The following is a 19,310-nucleotide window of genomic DNA, read 5'->3' on the forward strand; positions in this document are numbered from 1 at the left end:
TTATTTCGCAACTTAGCTTATATTACATTTAGTATACAAACTAATATCGCTCACTCCTTTCAAGAACGCCATAAATCAAAAATCGTCAATTTTCAGTTGTGCATGTTTTTTTGGAATGCCCAGAAAATGTACTATATCCCAGCAAAAGAGGCATATTTTTAACTATATTTTCACCCGCTACAGGGCAGAAAATGTTGTTTTTGCATTTTGAAGACAAGGTATGGTTTAATTATTTTTTTTAAATAAACTAAAAAAATTTTAAATGGAGAAAAAACCTTCAGGTTTTACCTAAAACGATCTGTTGTACAGTAAAAAGTTCAATAAGTGGCTTGATATTTATTTTTAATACATTATATTATATTTTTTTACTTTGAAAACGTTCTCCTGAAAAATCAAGTTTTTTGATTTATGACGTTCTTGAAAGGAGTGAGCGATATGTACACTTTATTTAACATCATATAAATTTACAAAATAAACATTTCTTTTTAAATTCATTCAATCTCTTTTCATTCTTCATACATTCAGGCATCTCATCATACATTTTTAAACCTATTATGTGGGTATGTATGAGGAGATGCATGAATGTGAAAATGGCGATGATTATTATTTTTATTATTTTATTTCGTACGATCCTTTAATTTTACAACCAGGTGCTTTTTGATCACTTTGGATCAAATAGATTAATCAAATGGATTAAATTGATCACCTGGCAACCCTGGCTCTGGTCCTATATCCGACCTGTACCCTTTTCATGTTATAGTTTAAGGTTTTAGGCATAATTAAGTTAGTCAAATTCTACGCAGAACAAGCTCGTGGTTCAAACTTTGTATTTACTGTTTACAAACCAGAGCGGCCTTTAAACTTGGTAAAGTATTGATATATAATATCGTTACCCTAACATTCCTAGTTTTGTTTTAGTTTTGGAGACTTTCGGTTAGCTGGTATTATAATTTTGAACATCTTAGTAAGGAGACATTCCTGGCCTCTCCAATTCCTCTAATAACTGAACTATTTTAGACCTTATTGTATGAACCAGTAGCTCTATATCTGTGGTGCCGCGTTGTTTTCCATTATTTTAAAAATATATTTAACTTGCTGCCCGTAACCATAAAGAATTCCAGAATTGATCATGTCTTTAAGAACAGTGTCCGTCGATGGTTGCTTCTCGTTGGTAGGGACAAGGTAGAAAGAGAATTAATTAAAGTCCAGATGTAATTATTTTATTGTAAAACCTTTCTACTATAAATTCTTATTATATCTATTGTATGCAATGTATAAAATCTAGTAATTAAAAAAAAACTACCACTAAAAATAGTACTAGCTTGTCCAACTTTGAATCGTTTGAGGAACCGGGTTTTAGATCTTAATGAAAAACGAAGCTTTGTGTTAATTTTTTCTAAATATTTCAAAGCTAGGTTTTTGTAGTACCTACGAGAAATGATTTACTTTTCAATAACTCTTTTCATTTTAAAACCGTATATTTATTTCGAAGAAAAAGTTAGTGTTTCAAAATAAAAACGGTGTTTTATTTCTAAGAAAAACTTAGTTTTTAAATTCACAAACGGTATTTTAAGCGAAAATTTCACTTGAAATGTTACCTGGGTTAAAAGAAAATGAAGTAGCGATTTTACCTTATGTTTTTTTTATATGCCTATTTACTGTACCTTTTATTGCTTTGTATTTTCCATTTTGCCCTGTGTTTTCTCGTTTATCTGTTTTTCAGCCCTGTTAACCTTGATCCTATGTCCCAAAATGAGTAATGGAAATTACTCATCGGGAATATTATATATCGCTCACTCCTTTCAAGAGTCATAAATCAAAAAACTTGATTTTTCAGGAGAACGTTTTTAAAGTTTGAAAATATAACACAATGTATTAAAAATAAACATCAAGCCACTTATTGAACTTTTTACTTGCAAAAGATCTTTTTAGGTAAAACCTGAAAGTTTTTTCTCCATTCGAAAAATATTTAGTAAATATTAAAAATTTAAACAATACCTTTTCTTCAAAATGCAAAAACAACACTTTCTGCCCTGTAGCGGGTAAATATTAAGTTAAAAATATGCATCTTTTGCTGGGATATAGTACATTTTCTGGGCATTCCGAAAACATGCACAACTGAAAATTGACGATTTTTGATTTGTGACGTTCTTGAAAGGAGTGAGCGATATGTAATATGTTTAAATAAATAAATATATCTTATGTTGGATCTTGATATATAAATTTCAATATTGTATTGCGCGTTTGAAAATATAATGAATGATGTTAGATCCCATTTGTTATCCACGTATTTACCCAAAAAAGCTAGAGACACGCTAATGTCAGGGGAATATTGGAAATTTCTAGCTCATCTGACATTTAGCCAAACCTGGCTATTACGAGTATTATACGTCAGTGTTCCTCAAACTTTTTCTGTTCGAGGTACACCTTGGCTGTCCAAACTTAAAACACAGTAAGGGGCATTTTTTTGTGGTAGTTAGTTTTTTGCATTTTTGAACTAAGTAGAATCTACTTAGTCCAAAAATGCAAAAAAAAACGTACTACAAAAAAATGTCCTTTACTGTGTTTTGAGTTTGGACAGCCGACCTGCCAAATCAAGATTTTTTTAAAGGCACAGCAAAGAAAAAAACAATGTTCATCATAACCCTTATCCGCGCCCAATGGTGCATAGGGCACTGCATCGAATTGACGCAGTGTTATCTTGTTCATTACTTACACGCAGGCAAGGTGATCACTCTTGCGCTCCAGGAACCAGTCCAGGGTAATGTTAAATAAATATTACAGTGTAAAATCACTAATAATTATTTTCACCCCCCCTGGGAATCGAAACCGGGACCTTCAGCTCGGTAGCTTAACATGCTGGCCATTACACCACGGAGGCGGACAAAAATTTATTCAATGTTAATTTATTATGAAAATTAATATAATCTGAATACAAACATAACACATAATGTTTGATGAGAAATGTGAGCCTACTTAACTGAGCACAGGCGATCAAAATTTGGAGCAATTTTTGATAAGTCTGCTCTCACCGTTGATCGTCCTCAGGTGTTCTCTTTTTATTTTTATTTAATAGTATTCAGAGCCGAAAATCTCAATCACCACAGTACACCAGTGTGCCGCGGCACACACTTTGTGGAACACTGCGTTACGCTATGCTGTCGATGTTTGATAACGACATGTATGTTTGTGAAGTTATATAAAAACAGCGTCTCCTAGCCTTCTAACTGTGAAGCAGCATTGCGGTTTAAATATAAAAATAAAACACTTGTGTAAGACCACTTTTTTAGTTTATTACTGTAAACATGACTAGTTTCGAGAACTATAGACGTTCTCATCGACAGGTGAACATACAATATTAACTGAGGACACCATCTGTAGTTCTCGAAATTAGTCGTCTTTACAGTTATAAACTCAACAATAGGTCTTATACAAATGTTTTATTTTTATATTTAAATAATTATGTTATTTCACAAATTTAATGCCACATCAAGAAATAATATATCGATTTTTAATATCAATTTATATTATTTTTCTTAAAATCTATCGTGACACGTATTTCTTTTATTTTTTTATTTATTGGTGCATTCGCCTGTAAGGCCTTAAAATATAGAATATAATATACTACAGCAATATTATTAAACGTAAGTACACGACACAATAAAAATAATAAACATAGCATACCAATATTACTACAAATAAATGTAGGAAAAAGAAGAAAAAAAAGACACTCAAAACAACGTAAGGACATTACATTTACATGTCGCTCAAATTTAGGGATATCAAACACTGTTGTTTGAAATTTCGATGCATTCCGCATCATTTTCAAACACTGTATCGATGTATGATGCGAAATCAATAAAAACACGTGTCACAATATATTTAACGAAATAGGGGTAAAAAAAGAAAAAAACATTAATAAGTAAAAAGAGATTTTTCACTCTTATATTTTAAAATAGATATTACCACAAAGTGACTGCCGAATCAATCAATGAAAAAATATTGATTTCTAATCAATAAATAATTTATTGAAGTCTTTTCACTACACTTTCGTGCAGTAAACAGACGATTTTAGTCTTAATTTTATAAGAAAGATTCTAATAGAGACGCTCACTCATTAAATTCACTTAATATTTCTTTTGACATATTTTTAATATTTTTTTGTTCAGCAGTATCAACTACTGACATAAATTGTCTCGGCTTCTGGAACACATCCCGGGAATTCATTAAAAAATCCGAAATTCCGGGATAAAAATAGTCTACAGAGATTATAATCACTAATTATGACATTTTATCGTTGTATTTTGCAATGTGTTTTACTATGTAGTTTACTCATGTGAACTAGTAACCTAAAATGTCTTGAGTAGGTACCCAATCTTGTTACCCAGAAATCGAAAATAGGGTAAATCATATAATAACTGGCCTCAGCGTAACAGTAATTCTTCAATCATTAATGCTAATGATGGGACACATTATTTTCGTGAAAATATAATACAACATTTTGAGTGTGTCCAAATACTTGTTCACAAAATCTGGATTATCTCCAATTACAGGAGTTATTTTCATATTATTTTTTGACATTTCATCAAAGATGAAGAAGAATATGGAAGTCTGGGCATTTACCCCGTAAATGCCCAGACTTCCATATTCTTCTTCATCTTTGATGAAATGTCAAAAAATAATATGAAAATATAATACGTTATACTTAACCTTATGCTTGAAAGAGACTAGGAGACCATTTAAAACAGAAAAAAATAGTTTATTAATGTTTTCTAAGATGGACATACGTAGATAAAATAATAATATACCATAATACGAACAGTTCTAATCATCAATCATGATCAGCTACTGATTTAAGTTTCTTTAAAAAATAATTCAAAACATTCTCAATAATATTAATATTTAATGTATTTACTTTGTGGTTAGTCATTTTTACTTTTTTTCTTACAAAAATGTTGATAATATTAGTTTACAACCACTCACCGAGATTTTTTAATCTACCAGTTTTGAGACGTACCCGTCTCTTCGTCAGGACAATCACTACCACATCATGCAAACAATACCACCCTTTTAATAATTTTAGATAATCTATCTCTGTTTAGACATTTAATGTATCATGAAATAAATAACTACATACGTGAAGTATACGTTCAGTGTTTTAAATCATCACCTTCTTCTTCTGCTTGACGTAGGCCTTGTGGCCTGTTTTTAAGAGGGATTAGCCTCCATTTGTCGATCCATCTCTTGTCTGCCTGGGAGTCGTCTACCTTGAGGTTGGGCGTACAGTGAAATGTGGGGGAGCCTGGATGGTTCCATTCTTCTCACAGGCGCATATCATTGTCTCCTTCGTTACCTTTCCCACCTAACGACATCATCGATCTCGTTTCAATCGTTTCAAATCTATGCATAATAAAATTGTATAAAGTGTATTAAACTGATTATATGAAATTGTATGATATCCTTAATATTTTTATACCGTAACATAGTTACTGGCAGTATCTAGTTTCCTCAAGTTTCACCCTACGATGATTGTACTATCGAAAATGTGAAAATGGCGTGCTGTGCGCTGTTTAGTATTCGTACGGCACATATTATGTTCATACAATCCAATACAGGTAAAACTTGGTTGTCCTACAAACACTCTTAGTAAGGGACCACCACCGTTAAATTTTCTGACTCGCGTTTTATAAAAATAATATTCACCCTTGCCCCATATTCACCTATATAATTGACGTATCGATTCATCAAAAGAGAAAAAAAACTAGATTGATGTGTTTTTTTCTGCTTTGGTAATAATGTTAAAAATAATAATGATTACTGCTACATGATTATTGTAACGGTATATACACGGGTCTACCAAACAATAAAATGACTGCAATCAGTGTTAAACGCAGCAGCGAGACTAATTTTTTGAATTTCTAAAGTCAGTCACATCACCTCACTACTTCACAAACTCCACTGGTTACGCTTTCCCGAAAGGGTTGAGTATAAACTCTGCCTACTCATGTATACATCAATACACAATATGGCTCCAGAGTATCTTAAGGAGCTGTGTATTCCAGATGAATTCGTTGATAGACGTCTCACGCTTCGATCGGCTACAACATCTGCAATGGGCAAAGTGATCTTACCAGCTCGCAACCAACGCACTAAATTTGGCGCGCATGCCTTTGCTGTTGCAGGACCGACGGCGTGGAATGCTCTTCCACCAATGGTTAGAAATAGTGAGAGTAAGATGATCTTTAGAAAAATACTAAAAACACATTTGTTCGCTAAATCATTTCCACCATCATATTTTCCCCAATTCATTCACAGTGAAGCGCCCATGAGGTATTTTTTTTTACAAAAATGGCGCTATATAAGTTATCCAAATTTATTATTATTATTATGTATAATGTAAATGTTATTTATTATTTCTGCATTCTTTTTGTGGTAAGACATGATTTAATTTTAAATATAAAATTTTAATTTAAGTTTTACTTAGTAAATACCACCATTTCTTCAAATCCATTGTGACACGATTCCGCAATATTTTCTAACAATACGGTGTTTGAAAAAGATGCGGAATGCATCGAAACACGTGTCACAATAGATTTTAAGACATTGTGGCATTTAATAAGTAAAACTTAAATTCAAAATTAAAATAATAGTTTATGTAACATATTTTAAATATTCCATAGTAAAATTAACATAAAACTTGGTGTGTTATGAGATGGTATATTTTTTGGCCTTCTGTATATCGATTGCATTGGAAAGTAAATGTTACATATACGTTTGTATATTCATAGTCTAGTTAGTTAACTTTGATTTCCATTCATAAGGAAGTTAAGGTTATACTTTCTTATTATTTTTTGACATCTCATCAAAGATGAAGAAGAATATGGAAGTCTGGGCATTTACGGGGCTTACGACCGTCATAGGCTGGTTTAAGTGATCACTTTACACACGTGTAACATTCACCAATTCTACCCATTATTGACAACCACACTACTCAAATTCTTGGAAGTTCTATATATATGAACCAATTTAGAAACCTTGTTCATGAATCACTAGAACTTCACTAGAGACATCTATTGGTGAGATGTAAAGAAGCTTTTTATTAAGCAGAAACTCTTATATTAGTATGTGAGATCCGAATCCTGGATTATAATCACACAAATGAGAAATGCCAGAAAATACCATTTTCATTTTTATTATTAAGCTTATAATTTGACCAGATAATTTATTTACAACATTTTGAGTGTGTCCAAATACTTGTTCACAAAATCTGGATTATCTCCAATTACAGGAGTTATTTTCATATTATTTTTTGACATCTCATCAAAGATGAAGAAGAATATGGAAGTCTGGGCATTTACGGGGCTTACGACCGTCATATATACTTATACTTTCTTAATGTAGCTAACTTTGACTTGTATTGGGCTAAAAATAATTATTTATATTTTTTCGATACCTTTAACTTCTTGACCCGTTTACAGGCCTTTCAAGGACGGCTAAATGATTATCCACTTCTTTATTTATTGAATTTACAATACATATTGCGCTCACAAAAGTATTACCCGCCAAAAACTCATCGTTCCTTCTCGCCTTCTAGAACAATTTTCTACGTTATTCATTTGTTTCTTACCTCGTTCTACGCAGAGTAGATAGCCGATTCGTCCTCACTCGCCGTTCGCATGTATCAGGGATCGGCGACGTGTGGCTCGCGAGCCACTCGTGGCTCTTTAAGCAATTTGTGTGGCTCTTTCTTTCTCAAATTCAAAATATTCATTACAGAAATTTTTATTACCATTATTTTTAATTATTCTATGCATAAAAGAAATTAGACCTCTTAAATGTGTACTTTAGTTTTATTATGTTTTCTTTACTTGATAAATTAAAAATGCGTGTTAAACTGAAAGTTTAAAGGTACATTTTAATATTTTTTGAGTAACAGAGATCTTTAAAAAAACTGTATATTTTAATAGAAAAGGGCGTTATCAAAATCTTTTTTGCGCTGATATATACTTACATCTATGAAATATAGTATGAATCTGCGCAAAAAAAGTATTTCTTACGTACTTAAAAAATAATTAATAGGTTCCTTTCAATATTTAGTAAATTCAATTAAATTAATGAAAATTAAAAATTGGCTCCCCACAAATTTCCAAACCGTTTTGCTACTCACGTCTGTCTATTTTGGTCCAAGAGGATGGCGACCTCTGGCATACATTAATATGCATGTTCGTAGCCCGTAGCACTTGTAGAGTGTAGATTGCCCGCCGCGTGCGAGGAGACAACTTTCCCCGGTCGACTCTTATAAATTATCCTCATAACTCTACGCCACAAAGGTCTACGCCTACTCGCGCGGTCTAGAACTGTATTGAACTGTATAGAACTTTCGAGTTTGTAATTTGTAATTTTCGGTAAAATTTTGTTGATTTTTTGTTGATTTTTTTTGGTATCAACCATAGTCCACGGGACTTGTTTCAATGTATGTACCTTAAGGCTGAAATCTCGCACGTTCAAATGTAGAACACGATCGGCCGTGCTAGAGGCTGCTGTGTAAAAAATGTTAATTGGAATTTTAATATATATTGAAAAATATTTAAATATTATTTTGAACTCCTTACCTTTCTGTTACTATTTTATTTTCAAAATGTTTTTTTTTCAATACGAAAACAATGTTTTAAGCAAAAATTCCATTACGTCAAATGTTAACTACCTGGGTTTAAAGAAATTTACGTTGTGATTTATCGTATATTGTGCATTAATACGGGACTATCGTAAAATGAACGACGATAAAAAACTCACACTTTACCAAAAAAGTTAGTAAACGCAACCGGAAATAAAGTGAGCTTTTCACCATGAGCAATGTTTATAATTGTAAATGCGAACGACAAATGATAAGAAGAGTGATGTAATTTTTTTTTTTATTATTTTTATAAAGAGCAATATTTGTGTTTTTATTATAATATTTAAATTTCATACTATTTCTGTGAGCCTAAGCGGCTCATTATTAGAAATAGGTATCAAATTGTGGTGGAGTGGGTTCGAACCAAGAAACTCTGACTTAAGAGTCCGCGACACTACCCACGGGACCACAACCCGACACAATATTGCGTTAATAAGGTAGTTTATAGTGCTTATAGTAGTTTTATAATAGTATTGCGTGTGTTACTTTGTTGTCTGTTTGTATCAATTATAACCATTTGTGATTCATATTCGATATATTCCCTAGTTATATTAATATTTATAATAAGTTTTTTTTTTAAATACGAAAGAAAAATATATGCTTCGAATTTTCTAGAAACGGTCTTTTATATTTCATACTTATTAGTACGCGTGTGTTGACTATCATTTGACGCATCTAAAATGCCCTTTCTTCGTCCCTTCGCAGTCGAGTAATAGAAAACCCGGCGCCTAAAAACCGCAACTTTATAAAAATGTCGAAGCTTCAAAGTCGGCTCGATTTCCTCCCTTTTACGGGCTTTTGCCCTTTCCGCGAGTGCGCGTCGCTTTTCCGCCCGATCCTGCCTCCCGCCTGATCCTTGGGCAAGCCTGCACTGACCGAGTTCAGTCTTGTTCGGGCTGTAGTCGCTTCCGGACGCGTCCCGCTCGCGCAGTCGCGACGTGAAGGGAAATCGATACTGAATTTCAGGCTACGCCGCGCTGAAGCACGTAGCACTCTTTACGTGTAGGTTTGTGTTTTGTATGAAAAAAAAATGTTGTCATATTGTCACAAAATCGGCTGTTTGATTTGTGCTGCAACCCATTTGAAGGCATACCGAAATACTGTTTTTAATTTAGTTTTAATTTTAGTCGCGTTGTTTTTAAGCACGCGTTGACATATTGTATTTTAATTGCATTATTTTCTAATCTGTTTCGAGGTGAATCACAATGACACAAGTCATTTTCCGAACAATTCACAATTTGAAAAAAAAAACTGTTTTTTTTTACGAAACTGTACGAAATTCAAATTCACGTGTTGTTTTGTTCGCGTGTTAACTTTTTCAGAATATATATAATTGAATTGGCGATACATTTTGTTGAATCATTTTGTCAATTATCGTATGTTGAATCACCTACTTCTTATTCTGATTTTTAAATTGAAGGTACATATAATTATACATACAATTTTTTTCTTTGTATTTATATATTACACATTACGTTTTACTTGGTAAATACCACTTTTTCTTAAAATCTATTGTGACACGTGTTTCGATGCATTCCTCATCATTTTCAAAGACCGTATGAAAATAATGCGGAACGCAAAAGTCTGCGTAATCGGAGGGCATGTATGACTTAAATGTATGGATGTGAAGTAAGCGAGTAGTGTATGTCAGGACAGAAGAGTGTGGTGCTCCACTCTCTCTGCCTACCTCTGCGGGGAAACGGCGTGATGGTAGTAGTAGTAGTAGTCATATGTTTAAGAGGAAACAAGGTAGTAAGGAAATTCATGGTGAAGGACGTTATCGCCATATGTGAAGAGAATCGAGAGGGAACAATACTAAAATAAAAATAGCAATTATGTCACGGGCGCTCGGGATTTCATACCTGTACTCGTACTGACTTATTATTGCTAATTTGTAGGAGTCTCTTGGGATCAGAGATCATCAAAAGCACATGAACTATCGGGTAAAAAACTGATCAGTTACTGAACGGTACTAAAAAAATTATTAATACATCTTATGTGTATTTATATATAGATTTGGCGTTTAATTTGTAGAACTCCATTTTAATTTATGTATTAAATGTTATATTAAACACTGATTTTTTTAATCTACTAACTTAGTAGACTCAAAAAATCAGTGTTGGATTTGACATTTAATACATCCATCTTATATGTAGTTAATTTTGAAGTGTTCATGTGATTTTATATTGATAAACTTATCTTTCTACATATTGGAATGAAAAAAAATAAACGATATGCGTCATTCGACGATAATTTACGTAAAAAAAATTGATTAGACCGCTTTGTGTCCTTGCTTCATACTGTTAGTAAACAAATCAAATTTCTCTCGTGTTTTTATACTATAATTTGTAGATTTTTTTTTAGAAAACGTGCTGTCTCTCCTTATCTAAAGAATTCAACGTACTATATATTGCTAAGCCATTTAATATTTTAATGTGTACACAAGGATTGAGTTATGTAAATTATTATATATGAGAATGAAACGTTGCCGCATATCGCTCACTCCTTTTAAGAACGTCATAAATCAAAAAACTTGATTTTTCAAGATAACGTATTTAATTTTTAAAAATATAATACAATGTATTAAAAATAAATATCAAGCCACTTATTGAACTTTTTACTGTGAAACAGATGTTTTTAGGTAAAACATGAAGGTTTTTTCTCGATTTGAAAAATATTAAGTATATTTAAAAAAATAATTAAACAATACATTTTCTTCAAAATGAAAAAACAACACTTTCTGCCCTGTAGCGGGTAAATATTTAGTTAAAAATATGCCGCTTTTGCTGGGATATAGTACATTTTCTGGGCATTCCGGAAACATGCACAACTGAAAATTGACGATTTTTGATTTATGACGTTCTTGAAAGGAGTGAGCGATATGTAAATGATATGATATGTGCACGGCAGACGGCACACTAACACATTGATAGCGAACAACTGACCTTACTCAATATGATTTTTGATCTTTTATTTGTTCTTTTTTTTTAAATAACTCATTCGAATCTGGTCCGATAATTTTTGTTTATATCTCAATTTGTAGGTAATTGTTTGAAGAACGATTACACTGAAGGAAAACGATATAAAAAAATTACCTATTAAGTAATTAATAATTTTCCGCGATGGTGGGTCTGATCAGACCCACCATCGCAGAGGAGGTGTTAATATTTTAATGTATACACAAGGATTGAGTTATGTAAATTATTGTATATGAGAATAAAACGATGCCGCATATGTAAAAGTTGTAAATAACAGAGATAACGAATTGTTACATTATAAGTGTCTCAACTTGAAATGAGTTGTGTAGCGGGTGTCAGAGTCGCGTGCTAGAGGATTTTTATACTTTTACGAGGGCCGACCCAAAAGTAACAATAAAAAGTAAATTTTACACACTGAATTAAATGATTTTTTTTGAAAATGTACACACTTATGTACCATGTTATGAGCCGAAAAATAAAAAAAAATGGTTAAAAACGGTAATGTTTGGAAGTTTTTTTGACGTTTTTAGTCTCTCGATTTTTATGTTTCAAAATTCAAAACTAGAAAATTTCCTAAAACCTCAATTTTTAAAAATCTATTGTGACACGTGCTTCGATGCGTTTCGCATCATTATCAAAGATCGTATTGAAACTTATACCACAATAGATTTTAAGTAAGTAAAAGTGTTATACACCAGGTAAAAATATAAGTAAAAATATTTATTTAGCTTAACTTGTACGTGCTCGAATATTTTTATTTTATTATTTTATGCTTTCTTGCGTTTCATCGAGTGAATGATACAGAAAATTTAATAAAAGGGAAAACTAAAGAATAATTACATTGCATCATTGAGAGAGATTTTTGAGGGTGGGATTTGAGAACAAATACCGCTAATTCCGTTTCAGAAGAATCGTATCAGAGGTTCCGATAATAATAAAAAAATCTTATTTTACATCGTTTAATGCCATAATATACCTACTAATTTTCGCATCTTAATAAATACCCGTAAATCGTGGGTAATAAGTTCATATCTCAAAATATATCGATTTCAAAATATCATTATTCTGAAATTTTAAATTTTGCACGCTCTAGTTTCTCTGTTAGATGACCTCTGTAAATATTCTAAATGCGCATAATTTTTGTTCCAAGCACTCACCTGATTCATGTAGTAGCTTTTCACGATTTTGATTCTGCCAATTGCCAATTGTCTCGCCTCCCTACATCATGCTGTCTTCACTGCGGCGGTCATCTTCGGTCAGTATCACACATTTCGTAGATTCATATTATTATAGACATGTAATATAATGTCTGCCTCCGTAGTGTAATGGTCAGCACGCTCTGCTACCGTTCTGTAGGTCCCGGGTTCGATTCCCAAGGGGTGTAAAATAAATATAAGTGATTTTTTCACTGTTATATTTATTCAATATTACCCTGGACTGGTACTTGAAGCGGAGAGCTGATCACCTTTCCTTCATGTGTAAACGATCAGGATAACACTGCGTTTATATGACGCAGTGCCCTATGCACCATTGGGGTGCGGATAATGGTTTATATATATATATATATATATATATATATATATATATATATATATATATATATATATATATATATATATATATATATATAAACACAAAAAAAATGTGCAAACACGCCTTGGTCAAACTGCTGTGAAAAATTTAACTTTGAACGTTTTGTTCTCAAAAAAATGAATATCTCATATTTTTTCTTACTACAAAGGAAAATATATTTCAACACACATGCTATTCAAAATACGTATCAATTTACAAGAGATGTGACGAATACCTAAATAACTGTCACGTTTTCAGTTACTTGATTGGGTTGGAATTTGTTACCTTTTCTTTGTATATATTTCTACCCAACTTTAGTTTTTTTCATGTAAAATAGTCAAAGTTTTGAAGCTAAAAATACGCAATAAACAACCAAATTTGTGCACTGGCGGCGTGATTAGCTTTAATTGTCGCACCCAAAACGGAATTAAGTAACGAATTGTTTTAATGAGATCCACACGCCCAAATTTCATAAAATTCTTGAAATCCATTGATTGGACTCTCATTACAGTGAAGCTTTCAAAATGTAAAATTTAACGTCGTAGTTATTTTTTCTTTAGATTGTCGATTCCAATTTGAATCAACCCAAGACCCGTGTTGTTGTGATAGGTTTTGCGAATTTGTTTTGTTTGAATTTATTTGGGTGTTTTGATTGAAATCATTTCCTGGTATTTCGACTGGAGGTCCGCGATTTGTCAGGCATTTGTTGTGTTGTTTTTATTTGCTGTTATTTTTCACGCTAAAATTTGATTCATGACGTAAGAAAATCACGCCTTTGTGCAGAGTCAAATTACCTATAAATGTTAGATAGACATTGGCTATTGATAAAAAAAAAAACGAATCAAATTACGATTTCTTAAAAAATAGTAGTTCCTTAATTCAGTTTTCGGATTCGATCATTTAATGATCATCAGTCAGTCTAATGATTCATTTAACGATTTAACATAAAAAAACTTAGTCGAAAAGTAGAAAGAAATAAAATCCGAAAAAACAAGGCATACCATTTTAATGGTGTGACTGAAAAAATATCAGTTACGGGTTAGTCGCATATGTAGAGAGTAGTAGAGAGATGTGTCATTAATTGATTCGGCAGCCACTTTGTGGTTGTATCTATCCATTTTTTATTTAAGTTTTACTTGGTAAATACCACTATTTCTTAAAATCTATTGTGTCACGTGTTTCAATGCATTACGCATTATTTTTAGACTCCATGTGTGAAGCAAGTCCAAATTTTAATTTACAACAATAACATAGAAATCCTAAAAAAAATAGTTGAACGAAAAGTCATAAAGTCTGTAGTTAATAACATATTTAAAAGTGTAGTTAAAACAAATCTAGTTTTCTTACAAATATAAATAATTATATACCCATAATTAACAGTATGAAAATTACTAAAGCTTCCCTCTACTATGTTTCCACAGATACAAAAAAGAACTCCTAGTCTAAATTTTAGATTTTTTATGCGAATTCGCAAAAAAGGACTTGAACTACATACAAAAATAAGTTATAGGTTCCATTACATTTGAGAATCGCATAACTTTGTAGTCGCATAAAAAAGATCCGTAAAAAAGTGTACATATTATTAAATTATATTTTTTTGACATCTCATGATGAAAAAATGGAAGTCTGGGCATTTACGGTGCTGACGACTGTCATAGGCTGGTCACTTTACACGCGTGTAACATTCACCAATTCTACCCATTATTGACGATTACACTACTCAGATTCTTGAGAGTTCTATATGAGAGTTCTATACAGAGAGTTCTATATGAACCAATTTCAAAACGTTGTTCTTGAATCACTAGAACTTCACTAGAGACTTCTATTGGTGAGATGAAAAGAAGCTTTTTTGAAATGTAAGTACATATTTCATGTCAAGTTGAGACACTTTTCATAAAATAAAAATGTTTGAGTTATTTTCAAGTTTTGCATGACCATGGTGTCTTGCGTAAAGAGAGCACGTTAATTAACACGATTTTTTTATATGAAATATTTCAGATTCGATCATGTAATCACCCTCTAGGATTACATCAGCCAATACATATTTTTTCTCTTTTACTATGTATATTTATACATAACGGTTTATTACGTCTAATTTCAATTTTCCAGGTTTAATATGCCCACTTTAACAGATTATCAAATTTTGTAAATATTTTTTTTTCTCTTCCAAAAATGTGTTAATGAATTTATCATATAAGTATGGCGTTTTATCGGGATTTTTTATTATTATTTTTAAACCACTTTTTATCACTTTCGATAGAAAACCAATCGTTTTTAATATCGTTTTATATACACATCATTTTTAACGGGTCCAAATACTAGTTCACAAATTTTGGTTTCTGCACTAAGGAGTTCGTGTCGGGTTGTGGTCCCGTGGTTAGTGTCGCGGGCTCTTAAGTCAGAGTTTCTCTGTTCGAACCCACTCTACCACAATTTGATACCTATTTTTAATAATGAGCCGCTTAGGCTCACAGAAATAGTATGAAATTGAAACATTTGTGTAAATAATAAAAACACAAATATTTCTCTTTTCTTAAAATAAAAAAAAGAAGTTATTTTTCATTTTTGACATCTCAACCTAGATTAAGAAGAATATTAATGTTTTAGTATTTACAGGGCTTATTGCCTGTCATAAGCTGTGTTTTTTAGATGGGAATTGCATTTATTATTTACCTTGCTTATTATGTACAAGGTTTATAGATCATTTACGTGGATTTTTGTTTCTTCTAACTATTATATCGCTCACTCCTTTCAAGAACGTCATAAATCAAAAAACTTGATTTTTTAGGAGAACGTTTTTAAAGTTTAAAAATATAACACAATGTATTAAAAATAAATATCAAGCCACTTATAGAACTTTTTACTGTGCAACTTATCTTTTTAGGTAAAACATTAAGGTTTTTTGTCCATTTGAAAAATATTTAATAAATTTAAAAAAATAATTAAACAATACCTTTTCTTCAAAATGCAAAAACAACATTTTCTGCCCTGTAGCAGGTAAATATTATGTAAAAAATATGCCACTTTTTCTGGGATATAGTACATTTTCTGGGCATTCCGAAAACATGCACAACTGAAAATTGACGATTTTTGATTTATGACGTTCTTGAAAGGAGTGAGCGATATGAATCTGTGTTGGGAACATAAGGAATAATCTAGGCTGGTTATAATCATTGGCAGAAGTCAAGAATCATCTGTAGGATGGTGAATGTTACACGTGTAGAAAGTGATCACTGAACCTTGTTTTTTTTTAATACAAAAACGGCGATTTAAGCAAAAAAAAAACATAAAATTTACCTGGGTTTGAAGAAAATCGAGTGGCGGGCTATCAATTATCCCGCCTTCGAAAATGTTGTAATCTGTTGTACGTATTGGTAATACTTTTATTATCGTCGAAATTGGGCTAGCTACATTTTATCAAACCACATTGCGGTTTGTTTCCGACTTGATAAGACTAACAGCGCTGATGACTCGGCAATAAAAATAATAAACAAAAATCTGTAAATTATATTGTTCATTTGTGACGCATTCCTTGATAATCTCGACAGTTCTACGAAAAAAATGTAGTTATTAGTACCAATCCTGCTATTAAATACAAACAGTGGAACCCCGAAATCAGTCTTGATATAGAATCGGTTAACTTCGAAACCGGTAGACATTATAATTAAGTTATAATAAAATATTTATAGTGATTTTAAAACAAAATTACATTTTAATTATAGTATTCATTTATTGAACGGCTAATGCCTTTAACGTAATACATATATATACAGTATATAATATAAAAATATACTAATGAATACACCAATAGAGAAACCAAAAGTCTTAAACATAAAATAATAATAAAATAACAAATAGTAAGCACTGGTAAATACACGACTCCTTCACACACTATCAGCGAGCAGCGAGAAAAAGTGAAACACAACGTTTGCATTTATCCATTATAACATGGAGAAGAAATTTCACATGCTTGATCATGCCACGTTTTCCTCGGTCCTCCTGTGCTCCTATTACCAACCACATTCGCCTCATGATTCGTCAGACCTCAATTTGATAAGCATGCCTTGAACATAATTTAAATTCTCAATATGACCGCTGTCATCGTACGATCATCGAACCCTTGCAATCTAGTCCAATTTTTTTCGAGAACCATCATCGCACAGTTAACACTTACCGGTGACATGTCCACACGTTTGTAAGCGGTTTGACTGTCAGTTAAACGTAACCAGATGTTGAACAAAGACTTCGCCAATTCACCAATAGATTCAACCTTGGATAAATCAATTTCGGCAATGCGAAAGACTCCATCATTATTTGTTATTTATTTTGTCCCAGATACATATGATGTATCGTATTAACCAAATTGGAATAGGGGAAGAGAGGCAAAAGTACACCATTTTAAATTTATTGCATTTTTCGCAGATACTTTGTGGCACATATCGCTCTCTCAAAAATCATTAATTTTCAGTTGAGCGTGTTTTCGGAATGCCCAGAAAATGTACTATTTACCCGCTACAGGGCAGAAAGTGTTGTTTTTGCATTTTGAAGAAAATGTATTGTTTAATTATTTTTTTAAATATACTAAATATGTTTCAAATGGAGAAAAAACTTTCAGGTTTTACTTAAAAAGATCTGTTGCACAGTAAAAAGTTCAAAAAGTGACTTGATATTTATTTTTAATACATTGAATTATATTTTAAAACTTTAAAAACGTTCTCCTGAAAAATCCAGTTTTTTGATTGATGACGTTCTTGAAAGGAGTGAGCGATATGTGAAAAAACTATATAGGTACTTATTTATTTCATAAAATGCAGTTACACCAAGAAATGTCTGTACATAACTTAATTCAAATAAACGAACATTTATACTTTTATTTATGTATATAAATTTTGCTAGTATCTTTTAAATAGTTGTCAGAGATATAATTATGGTGTCGTTTGCGTATACCAATGAAAATCATAATTGGTAATTTCAAAATATTGATCCTTTTACGCTTAAAATATCGGTAACATCGTGTCTGAAACGTGTGTGAAATTCTTTTGTACCTAATGGAATACCCAAAGTTATTGTTTCGATAGTTTCTCAGAATTGAACTTGAAAAATGTGTCGTTTTGTATTACAGCCGAACGCAGTAATTTCCCATTACATACTGCATGTGTCGCGTATATTATTGTTTTTTGTGGACTTCGTAACTGGACTGGAATCAGTGTAAAATATGTTCAGCTCAACTTCTATTTGGAAAATGAATTCTCCTTTTTTCAACGCCATTTTTTTCTTCGTGAAAATCGTATCGACATATCGTAGGTTATTTTTTTCTTCTTTTTCTTCATCTGCTTGGTGTAGGCCTTGTGGTCTGTTTTTAAAAGGGATTAGCCTTCCGGGATGTCAATTCCCAGCTGTCGTACCATCTCTTTGTCGCCCGGGAGGCGTCTACCTTGGGGTTGGCCGTGCAGTGCAATTTGGGGGAGTCTGGATGGTTCCATTCTCCTCACATACGCATACCATTTTCTCCCTCGTTGCCTTCCCCACCTAACGTTAGTTTACTAATGCTAATCTCGTCAGAAATGGAAGCAATACTGTGCTTACTAACATATATTTATTTATTTCAGTATAAACATAATTTAAAATTATAATTATGTGCCGTCACTAAGTTTTTCCGTGCCGAGGGCACATTTTACAATTTTTATTCATAAAATTATAATGAAGGAAAATTGTTTATGAAATCAAAAATTGTACAATACGCCTGAATGATACGATATATTTCATATCTAATACTCAACGTATCATTCATCGTTCACTTTGTGTAATACCAATTGAAAACACTGCTTCATGACGACCGGTTCGAAACAATTATTCCATCATCAGGTCAAATGTAAACTAAAGTGAAATTGTTACAGTTAAACAATTTTTTGAGAAATAAATACTTAAACTTGTAACACGGTACTTCACTGTTTGTTTTTTGTACATTTTAGCTTTATTGGGTAGCCGATAATATATTTTGTATATTAAAAGCATTTTTAAACTTTGTGGTATGGTAATATAACACTCTCCTTATCATGCATTTTTCACTTTCTGCAATACTATAA

The 19,310-nt window shown here is 31.9% G+C and overlaps 1 protein-coding gene across 2 annotated transcripts in view; it reads left to right on the forward strand.

Moving 5' to 3' along the window:
• LOC148306654 (influenza virus NS1A-binding protein homolog) overlaps nucleotides 1-19,310 on the forward strand; it is a 90,401-nt gene that overhangs the window by 8,168 nt on the left and 62,923 nt on the right. Inside the window, exon 1 of one of the 2 annotated variants that reach the window (XM_088264605.1) lies at nucleotides 9,558-9,676. The exons of the other annotated variant lie outside the window; for it this stretch is intronic. The gene's annotated coding sequence lies outside the window, so the exon portion shown is untranslated. Of the gene's footprint in view, nucleotides 1-9,557; nucleotides 9,677-19,310 lie in introns of those variants that run through there. 2 annotated transcript variants of the gene reach the window in all.

This window comes from Brachycentrus maculatus, unplaced genomic scaffold, assembly GCF_059751285.1.
Source record: "Brachycentrus maculatus isolate JH-2025_06_01 unplaced genomic scaffold, ASM5975128v1 h1tg000234l, whole genome shotgun sequence".
NCBI classification, from domain to species: Eukaryota; Metazoa; Arthropoda; class Insecta; order Trichoptera; family Brachycentridae; genus Brachycentrus; species Brachycentrus maculatus.